Genomic DNA, 11,859 nt, shown 5'->3' on the forward strand with positions numbered 1-11,859 from the left:
ATTCAAAATGAAAAAGAGGAAAAAATGGCAAAAAGAAGAGTTAATGGGTTATTAAAAACCCTCGCACATTTCCAAGGCAAAGAAACGCGCGTTTCCAAAGGATAAAGTAAAAAGAAAAAAATGTTCCGCATTTAGAGGGAAGCTCTACAAAAAGAAATCAACAATACTCGAGCTCGGCTTCTCCAGAAAAGGATTGAAGTCCTAAGCCAGGATTCGACCTCAAAAGGAAGACCACGTTCGAGCAGGGGCACTGTTCATACCTTGGGTTGAGCTGTCCGACCCGGACTGAGTCGACCGACCTCTTCAGGTCAGGATTACCCGACCTCTTCTTAAAGAGTTCGGCAAATCGCCAGAGGAGCCCAAAGCAGGCCCAAACAGAGGAGCATGACCCAAGTCTAAAGGCAGCTCAAGCCTAGAGAGATAAGGGCGGTTTCCATAAAGATAAAGATAACTCTACTCAAAGATAAGATAAGATAACTATCTTATCTCCAGGAAAAGATCACTCTACAACATTATAAATACACTGGAGCACCCAGGTATAACTCATACTCTGATTCTACTAAAAACCTGCTTAATACCCTTGCTAACTTAAGCATCGGAGTCCCTTACAGGTACCACCACCCTCCGGTGACGAAGGATCAACAGCATTGCCAGTCCAACAAGTCGAACGCGACAGCTCCGCCACCACCCACAAGTCGGACACGTCATCTCCGACCTACAGTTTTAGGTAACCCCCGGAACAGTCGGATTTTTTCTTTTTCTATTGTAAATCATTCTGATGAGGGTGAGGGTATGGGTTGTTACAGCCATCGCCTCACTTTTTGCTAGAAGGGCGTCTATAGTATCATGTGCCATCATACCCTTTCTTGTCACCCTTTTAGATGAATACATAAAATTGTTGGTCACCATTGTCTCTAACAATTCCAGTGCTTCTTCTAGCATCTTTCTATGCAAAGAACTCCCAGCCAATGAGTCAATCATCGTTCTTGAGGCTTGCAAAATACCATCATAAAAGATTTGGATTTGAAGCCATTTGGGGAAGGCATGATATGTACATCTTCTAAGCATCTCCTTGTACCTCTCCCATGTTTCATAGAGCGACTCATCCTCCTTTTAGAAGAATAAGTTGATGTCATTCCTCAATCGGGCTAGCTTTTGGGAAGAAAATATTTAGTTAGGAATTTGCTAACTAAATCCTCCCATGAGGTGATGCTGCCCAAGGGTTGCAATTGGAACCATTGAGTAGCTCTGTCTCTCATAGAGAACGAAAATAATCTCAACCAGATAGCTTCGGGGATAACTCCATTACTTTTCACAGTGTCATATCATTGCAGAAAATTTGCTATATGAATACTTGGGTCCTCTTGAGGACTACCTCCAAATTGGTCCCTCTGTACCAATTGGATGAGTGATGTAAAATCCTTACTATCAGAATGCACGCTTCGGGCTATGCCACTCCGATAGCGAGGATATTACGACAACTTCTATATACTTAATAATAAAATAGGAGCCTTTTAACTCAAAAATCATATCGCTGTTTTCTTAAAAAAAAACCGAAAATACTTTGTTTTTACAAAGATATATCTATACAGATCACAACGCTTTACATGTACATATATATACACAAATATCCTTTACACAAATAACTTACAAATATAATATACATACACATTATTACAACTCCTATCCCTCTTACAAAAATATAATAATAACAAAGACAAGAAAAAAACTATAACTAATATATCCAAACAAAAATAGCATAATTCAGAATTCAGCAAAAACTTCCTAAGCTTCCTCGTCCGTCCTGAAAAGAGAAGTCTGTGGGGGGTGAAACTATCATCCTCGTAGGTTCTCAGTAGAGGGTTTAAGAATTGTCATAAGAGGATACATATAAAATGAAGAATGAATTTTTAAAAGCAATGATCATCGTTCGCCTTATGAATCTTTCTCAAAGACCAACAATTTATTATCCAAAACCCAAATTCATATTTCAAATTATAAAAGATTCAATCCAACATAATATCCAAAAGATTTCACCACATATCAACGAACCATGGTAACCAGACTTACCGATAATTCAACTAATTACAGCCTCTGGCCCAAGATATAAGCAAACCACGGCCTCCGACCCAACATATAATCAAATCACGCCAGCACAGTCCACCATAACTCGAACCAACAAGTCACAAGTACAAGCAAACAAGCAGACAATTAAACAATCACATATAGAAAGCAATTATAACAAGTAGTACAATTAGCAATTAATAGAATATCAATTAGGCAAACCAAAATAATTATGCAAATCCAAGTAATTTCAAACAAATGCAGTATGATGCATGTCTATTCCTAAACAGGCCATGAGCTCACGTGTCGATTAGTTGACCGCACCCGACAATATTCCTAAGATAGGCGTTACATATCGCCGTCCCAATCTAAAAAAACATCCCCTCCATGAGCATTACGTATTGTCATCCTCATGGGGGATCATTTATCCAGTCTCCAGTGAGCGTTACGTATCACCGTCCTCACGGAGTCGTACTCACAATCTTGCTTGGGCGTTACGTATCGCCATCCCCACTTATTAAATTTATTTCCTCTATGAGCGTTATGTATCGCCATCCTCATGGGAAACCCTCCTTTTGGTCTCAAGTGGATGTTACGTATCTCCAACCCTCCTGAACCTCACGCACTTTATCTCAAGTGAGCATTACGTATCGCCGTCCTCACAAGATTGTGCTCAAAATCATATCGCATTTCAATCATATTCAGAACCACAAATCTTCATGATCATATTTCAATCAAACAGAATCTTAATCATAGCCAAATTCAACTTCAGAACCATAATTCTTCGCAATTCACAAATCAACTTCCCAAATTAAGGAAACCATGAAGAGTCCGTTTTTTCTTAACCAAGTTATTAAACTAACTTCAATAATGCATTCTTTCAAATCCATTTGAAATTCCCAAGAATATAACTCTTAAATTAGATTTAATTAAATAAAACTCACTTTCAAATTTATTCTCAAGTTTTAGAACTTTTTGAAAAGACTCAAAATTCATTTTCTTTTACTAATCAACTCAAATACTTTAATTTCACTAAAACTTCTCAAAACCAACCTCAACTCCTTTTTCAAACTCCATAACCTTTCCTCAAAGACTAAAATAATTAGTTATACTTAAATGCCTCTTTTCATTACTTTATTTTTCTCTTAAAGCGCCCCCAAAATATTATTCTTTTCATAATTAACTAACCAAAAATAATATTTCTCCCAAAGAGACTCAAAAGTCATTTTTTCAATTTCACTAAAATATTTATAAAAATTTCGGTAGTATGTCCTCTAAAACTTGGACTTTGCCACTCTCCTCGGGTCCTAACCAAACCATTTCTCAAACTCTTCTCAACCATTTCCAAAATCAAACTGATTCCAAATCTCAAATCAATTTCAAATATCCAACCAATACCAACATCAAGTCATTTTCAAATCTCAAATTATTTCCAAAAATTAAATCTTTTTCAATATCAAATCATTTCTAAATATCAAATCATTTTCAATCCAACGCCCAAAGAAAAGAAATCATCATAACTAAAATTGCATCAAGCATTCAATCTCAATAATCAGAAATAACCACAATCCAACCATTATCATAACAACTTAAAACCAAGCACAAAACACAGCTAAACAATTTTAATCGATTGATAAACCAACCAAGAAAATAATTTACATTCATTCAAAGCAACTTAGTTCAATCCATAAGACTTACAAAATCATTAAAATACATTTTTCACATTAATATCGACTTGTAACAATTCTTGAAAGTAAAAAGAGTTTAAGAAAAAGATCCTACCTCGAATAGTCAAAATCTGAAAGCCATAAAACGTGCCAAAATACTTTTCTCCTGGCCCGGAACAGCAGCAGCTGCAACCACAGGTCCATAACACTTCCGCAACAACAACAAGAACTCCAAACGCGACATGCAAGGACCAAAACTCAACCTTATGACAATAACTTTGCAAAAATCTCAGCAACATATTACGGAACAATGATTAAAATGATTTTTCGGAGCAAAGTAACTTACTGCATAAGAAGAAAGTAAGAATGAAGCAACTGTAGCTCCAGTGACCCTCACCGGCAAGAACAAAACTGGCGGTAACTTCAAAGGGGCTGAGACAGCAAACCTTAAGGAAAAGAATTGGAATTTCGAGGAGTATCAGCAGCGCTGGTGGCTCAGAGTAGGAAGGACGTGACACTGGGCTCCCCTCCAGTGATGGCGAGCTCTGCCGATGGCGACAGTGACGGGAGCAGAGGCCTCCATCACCTCCTTCTCTCTCTTTTACGGCTCTCTCTCTCTCTCTCTCTCTCTCTCTCTCTCTCTCTCTCTCTCTCTCTCTCTCTCTCTCTCTCTCGCTCCTTCTCTCTCTTTGCAAGCTCTCTCCTATTCGTCTTTCTCTCTCTCCCTCTGTTGGCCCTTCAACGGTGGCGGTGATGCAGCTTCAATGACGGCGATGCCTCTCTTTCTCCGACGCAACTGAATGACGACACAACGGCGCGACGAGCGGCAATGGCCTCTGTCGACGCACTCTTCCCCCTCTCCTTCCTCTTCTCTTCTTCTTCTCCCCTCTCTTTTCTTTTCCCCTTTCTCTCATTTATCCCTATTTGTTCTCTGCGTGTGTGGGTGTGTTGAGGGAGGTGAGGGTGGCGGCTAGGGTTAGTAGGTGTGGGGTGAGCGTGTTATGTGTCAGGGTTAGGATAAAATTAGGTAAACGGGTAATTTTGTAATTTTTAATAAAATTAGGGATAATATAATAATTGAAAACTAATTTTAATCCAATTATAATTATCAATAAAAATATTATTATATTCCAATAAATACTCTAATTCAAAAATTAGAGATAATCAAACTAATTTTTTTTATTCATAAAATAAAGTTAAAAATCTAAATATTCAAATTAAAGTATATAAAATTCTCGTTATTTTTTAATTATTAAAGCTTTAAATATAAATAAAAAATCTTTAAAAATAAAATCTAAAATAAATATAATAAATCATAAATAATTTATTATTTAATTTTTGAAAATCTGGGGTCTTACAAGTGAAGGCTTTAGTTCAAAATCATTTGTTTCAACCATGGGCCTTACTATGCTGTCTCCACAGCTTTTAGAGGTGGGTGTGTTGTACTCTCCAAGAGTCCTCCTTGCATTATTTTGCTCATCTGCCATTCTCTCTTCTTCTTGTCTCCTAGCTCTTGCTTTCTTTCTTAACCGGAATAGAGTTAACTCTATCTCAGGATTATACTAGAGATGAGGTGTGGCATTTCCTCCTTTTTGCATGCAAGACAACAATAAAAACAAGATCAAACATACCTTGTGGTATATAGAAGAGAAGGAGGGATTTTAAACAAGATAAAGAACTAAAAGAACGTAAAAAGGAACGTAAAAGAAAAGAAAATAAAGAAAAAGAACGTAAGAAAGAATAAAGAACTAAATGTGAAACAAAAGAAAAGAAAATAAAAAATATCTAAATTAGGATTTAACCAAATGTATATTGCCAATCTCAATTAATTTTTGGCAACGGCGCCAAAATTTTGATGAGCAAAAATTAAAGATCATGGATACCAGTAAGTGCAACGGATCGTTCAAGTAATACCATGGTGAGTGGATATCATTCTCATGATTATTAAAAGATTGAGTAAGCAAATATCATATTAAATACTAAATTAGATTAAATAAACTGGATTGATAAGGGCAAAATTTATATCTTGCTTGGAATTTTGAGTGCTTGGGTGCTTAACAAACAATAAGCTTGGATGTTGATTGAGAAAAGACAATAATTGTGAGAGTCAAAGGTTTTAGAGATATTAATGCTCTTAGAAAAATCAAACCTTGTTCACTTATTTTGAAGCATGCAAAGATCTTTTACGACAAATCTTTAGTAACTGATTTCTAATTCCTTGGTTCCTCAGTTTTTCTTTAATCAAATAGTTGTCAGTTAATTAATTAAAGAGTTTAAGCACAAAAATTGATTTAGTTTCTAATAAGATTTAAAAGTAATCCTTAGGTCAAATTATATGTCACGTATTCAAGCTAGTCCTATCCAGTTAAACCTTAGAAAAAACATAATTTTCAAAAGTTATTCTAATTCGAATTATATGTCACTTTTCAAAATATGCATGTGTCACACAATAATTGAACCACTATTCCTAACTGAATTAAAAAGGTCATGTGAAAGAGTTTTCAAGATTTAATTCAAATATTAAAATTTTCAGTTATAATAAAAGAATTCAAAAGGAATTAGCATTTCTTTTTCGATATTGCTAATCTGAATGAAGAACGAATAACTCAATCATAAAATAGATCAATGCATGTCTTCAAAATAAAATAAACTTAGATTAATAATTCATAGAAAATATAAACAAGGCTCCTAACCCTCTGACAGAGGATTAGTTACCCCTGGAATGAAAAAAAACAAGAAGAAAATTGTGCTGATGAATGGAATGTCCTTCTCTGTAAACCAGGTTCACTTATTTATATCCTAATTCTAGAATTCAAATTCAAATTCAAGCTAAACTAATCCCATCTTTCAGAGAGAAAGATAAGATAACTAATTACTGTTTTCAAATTCAAATCAAAATAATAATTCAAATTAAATCCTAACAAACGAATTTTTTATGTTTTTAGAAAGAATTAATAACTAATCTTCTAGAGTTTTGAGTGTTTTTGGATGTGATTAAAGCTTCTAATGATATGGATAATTAAGCTTGGGAGAGTTGTAATTGTTTTTAAGCCAGTCTTGCTTTAGAGAAAATTGAGCAAAAAGCCCCAAAATCACCTTCCAGGGTCACGCATACGCTGAGCGTGTGTATGGAGGGCTTGGAGGACGCCCGACGGAAGGAGAAAAAAAAGAGGTCTGCCGGGCGTGCAAGAGTGTCTGTTGGGCATGTAGGAGGCCTTGAGGAGTTCGTTGAGCATGTGGACAGGCCGCTAGGCGTGTGGCTTGGCCGCCTGACATGCCTTCTTGGGTGCTTTGGCTTCATTTCTTACGGCACGCTTTTGTTCCTTTAGCCACGCTTTTGCTGTACTTGTGTTTTTCTTGTAAAAACGCTTTAATTCTTACTTGTTTTGACCCTAAAAACACATGAAAATACAACAACACTCTCTCATCTTCAAATATTTTATTATTTATGAAATTCTATTAGAAAATATAAGAGATTTGATTTAAACTTAAGAATTCTTACTTGCTTAAGATGACGTGTCATCAATATGGTTAAGCAAATCTTACTTGTACCTTAGAATCCAATTTGAGATCAGATCAAACCCTAGACCCTTCCATATTTACTTGTTCTGCTTTCTTCGGTTGTCTCTTTTACTTGGTCACTCCTTTATTCACCGACTATGTTTTAATTGAGAAATGCCAACAAAGATATGTTAATTTCATTTCATTGCTTTCAACCATCTACAGATTGATTGAAGAAAAAGTGGGCGTTAGATTAAGAAATTCAACTCAAATAACAAAAGTAAAATTAAGAGGACTATGGTGAAGAGAACATACAGTTGCTTTAACATTATTATTTTGGTTAAGCTTTCTCTATTAGCCTGAGTTTGGTTACAAAAATTACAACATATATAATTATTGAATAAATTCAAATACAGAAGGTCTCATATACAATTCATATTATTGAAATTATGAAATTTAAGTCCCGACCCAAACAAGAACAGAGTAGGAATAAATCCTCACCACAATGACTCGAAACGACATGAGAATCAGTTCCACAAGATTTGATAGTTTTGATTGTAGTTTCAATCGAAACTTCTAAAGACTCCCGCTCGCTTGCCTCCCAAATATACTCAGCCAGCACCACCGAGTCCACGCCTAAACCAGGCTCTGAGTGCTTCAAACCGCTGGAGCAAAAGCAGAACTAGAGGTAGAACTTGTCGTGGAAGACAACGCAGAAGTGGAAGATCTAAAGCATTACATCAATAATCTGAATGGAATCGTCACTGAAATACTATTCCGAGAGGTGAGAGCTCCACAAATTGAGAGGCTCCACGATCACCTCGTCCTCCATTTATAATTCTACCAGCCTATGAAGCACGGACACTTCGTTGAGTTATCGTGTCCGCGTGTCGGACACATTTTGAACATGACACTTACCGACACTCGTCCGACACGCTTGTTTGTTGTGTCCAACCGTGTCTTAATAAAAAGTAAAAAATTATTTTCCGGACACGCTTGGACACACCTAAATACCATCACGTGTCAGCGTATCTAGTCTTATTCTTAACATATATTCTTGAAATAAATTTAGATATAGTATATACCGTTATTTATTAAAATAAAAAATATTTTAAATACTTGATATAATTAAAATAAGATATTAAAAATAATTTAAAAAATTAATTTATATTTTAATATCAATAAAATATCAAAATGTTATTACGATTTATCTAAAAAATACTTTATATTTTATGTATATACGTGTCCCCGTGTCTTATAAGATTTTAAAATTCGCGTGTCGGTGTGTGCCGTGTCGTGTCGTGTCCCATGTCAGTGTCAATGTCCATGCATCGTCATACCAGCAATGCATTGACAAAGGAGACTTGACGGTAACGGTGACAAGGAGATGAATAACGGTGACAATAGAATCGAGATTTTAGGAGTTCAGATTCTCTCTCTTTTTTTTCTCGAAGGATTTTCTTAATTTTTTTTATATGAACTCAGTGAATATTTGTTTGGGTTCGATTTGTCATAATTAATTAGATTAAAAATATTATAATAACGAAAGTTTTTGTTAATTATTTAAAATTGTAACAAATAAAATATATTATAAAAGTTTTAATAATTTTCGCTTAAAAACTTCCATAAACAAACAAAAATTATGTAGTGTACATTTGAATACTCTCTTGCCAACGGGGACTAGCTTCCAAAGGTAAATATTCTTTTATTTCGATGTGCTATTTGTTTGTATCCATCTTTAATAGTAGTATGAAGAACTAAGCAATATATATATATATATATATATATATTGCTTTAATTAATGTTCTTGATGAATTCTCACAAACTAGTGCACAAAATTAACAATTACAAAAACCATCATCAATTCAAAAAGTAGTACGTCAATAAATCAAATCATCCAAATCCAAATATACTGCCTTTTGGATTTTGGAATGATTCTAACGAAAATCTCTAGTATGTCCCAAAGAAATGAAAACACTCCTTTTAACAACAAAAGTTATCAAATTTGACCTCGACAAAAATAAAAACATAAAATGAAAACACCCATTTTTAACTATCAAATTTGTTAGCCTATAACAAGCATAACATTAATAATAAAAAAACACATAACAATGTAACATTAAGGAAGAAGAGTAGATATGGAAAATGGTAAAGTTGCACAATTCCTCGTGCAAACTATTTGCTTCCCGCCAAAAGTCCTGCCTCACCTTGGTTCCCTTGCAGCACTAGGCATTCTCTTGCCGAAAACGTCTCATCATTTGCTTCCTCATTAGGGTTATGCGTTGTTCCAGAATGTTCCGTAGGATGTAGGTTCTGCTTTGAATGTAATGTTTAAGGAGTTTTATTTGATTTTTGTTGTTGTTTTTGGGTTTGGTTTGGTTTTTTGTTGACGGTAGAAATGAAAAAAATTACTTTGGATGTAGATATAGTTAAAGGTGGACTATTTTATGACGGGGATTGGTGGGTTTCAAATATTTGGATGCGTCAAGATTGTGTTTGGATTTAGAAATCTTCATAATCTTTAACTATATGCATGCTTTTTGCAGGCCTTATGCTCTCTTGGCTAATTGTTTTAAAAAGTCATCGGGTACCTATGACTATTCAAACCAAACTTTAACGTTTAGTCCAACAAAAAGAATTTAAAATGAAAACAAAATTGAAATAAACCATGATCGGTAAAATATATTTTTTGTCCCTAAAATTTGATAAAAATTTTAAAAATATTTTTAAATTTTATTTTATTTTAATTTTGTTCCGAAAATTTTTAATTTGTATCAAATATAATCCAAATGGCTAATTTTTTAAAAAGTTTAAAACCAATTCAACAACAATTTTATAAGAACAGTCCTCAACACAAGCAAATTAAGCATAATTTTCATGCATTATGTTAGATTGGTCTTAAATTTTTTGAAAATTTAGTCATCGAAGATATATTTAATGCAAATAAAAAACTTTTGGGATAAAATTGAAACAAAATAAAATTTAAAGATATTTTTAAAATTTCTATCAAACTTCAGGAACAAAAAATATACTTTATCCTTAATTTTAAATTATCTTCGTGAATTTTTTCTTTTATATGATATTGTAAATGCCACAAATACTTTCTTCGATAAATGATTGATCTCTTGACCATATTAGAATACATTAGGATGTTATGTATTAGAAAAAGTATATATTTAGATATATCTCGTATAAATTAATATATAACATGTTAAATATATTCTAATAGACACAATTATAAAAAATTAACGAATTGATCATATCAAATATATAGTTAACAGAAACCAAAACTTAGATGCTTACAAGTATTTCTTGTTGTACTGAGCAATAAGGCTGAAAGTGCACTCGACCTGTTTTTTTTCATTTGTCGGATAAAGTTGACTGCATTTGTGGAAAATGCATTTCTTAACACATTCTTTCTGCTCTTTCAATTTGTTCTTGTGGCGTATTAAGCAGTTCTTGGCACAAATTTCTAGAGAGTGATTTGCAATATAATAGGATGTAGTCCAATCCTCTTCAGGAATAGTTTCATGAAATTCATCTATCGCACCAGAACAAATAATTACTAAAATCATTAGCGTTGCAATTACAAGTGTTGCACCATTCTTAGCCATATTGGTCACCCTTCTTTTTTATCTTGAAAACATTAGTATATGGTATGTAGTTCATATGTTTTATATAGGTTTAAAATATTCCCCAAATATTTTTTCTATATGATTATTCTAGCTAGAACTAGTATATTCCTTTCTTAATTAAGTCATGTCCCCTCATTGTAGCAAGAGTTAGAAAATACTAATAAAAAAATCCTCTAATTTTAGTGAATGATGTTTTTGCATAGTTAAGCTTGAATTTGTCTCTTGAACCATCTTTGATAATTATTCATTAGATAATAATTTCATTTAATTATTCGTAAGAACATATATAATATTATTGAACATTAGATGATGCGTACGTAATATAAAATTTGAAAAGCTTTATATGCCTCATAAAATAATTGTAAACATAATATTGATGAGGAGTTTCTTGTGCAATAGTAGTGATGATAAAGGGGATTATAGCTAATCATTGGCCACTCAATCACTCTCCTTTTATTTTCTTGCAATCGTAAGTTTATGATAGACGATCATTTTTCATAAATACTTATTCTATAAGATATCATTCCAGAACTAAGATATATCAAGAGCTGTAAAATACTAATATAAGCAAAACAGAAACCTCTAATTTTAGCGAAGTAGTGTTGTTTTCACTTTTCAATTAATCATTCTAGTTGGAGAGACATATTCCAGCTCAACCAGAGGATATCTTATTAATTGTTGTGTAATAAGAACGAACTTATATGATAATATAATGTACATTAAACGGTGCTAAATATAAAATATAGACCATAAAAAGGTGGAAATTAAAGTTTCATGCCTCATAAAAACATTGAAAATATAAAATTAATTAGGAGTTGTTTGTGTAACAAAAGTGAGGAAAAAAAGATTAAATAATAATAAATAATTAATTATAAAAATAATGTGATGTCTGTACAATAATGGTGGCATAAATTATAGTTTAAAGCAAAAAGAAAAAAAGGAAAAACCATTTTGGTTTTTACGCGTGGTGCAAAACTATCGTAACTTAATTC

The 11,859-nt window shown here is 33.3% G+C and overlaps 1 long non-coding RNA gene across 1 annotated transcript; it reads right to left on the reverse strand.

Moving 5' to 3' along the window:
- Positions 1-9,070: 9,070 nt before the first annotated feature.
- LOC112729325 (uncharacterized) lies at positions 9,071-10,890 on the reverse strand. Its single transcript, XR_003166481.2, has 2 exons — positions 10,536-10,890; positions 9,071-9,829 (listed from the first exon to the last, which is right to left on the reverse strand). It is a non-coding gene; the product is annotated as an uncharacterized lncRNA (long non-coding RNA).
- Between the last annotated feature and the right edge of the window lie 969 nt (positions 10,891-11,859).

Source organism: Arachis hypogaea, chromosome 12, assembly GCF_003086295.3.
Source record: "Arachis hypogaea cultivar Tifrunner chromosome 12, arahy.Tifrunner.gnm2.J5K5, whole genome shotgun sequence".
NCBI classification, from domain to species: domain Eukaryota; kingdom Viridiplantae; phylum Streptophyta; class Magnoliopsida; order Fabales; family Fabaceae; genus Arachis; species Arachis hypogaea.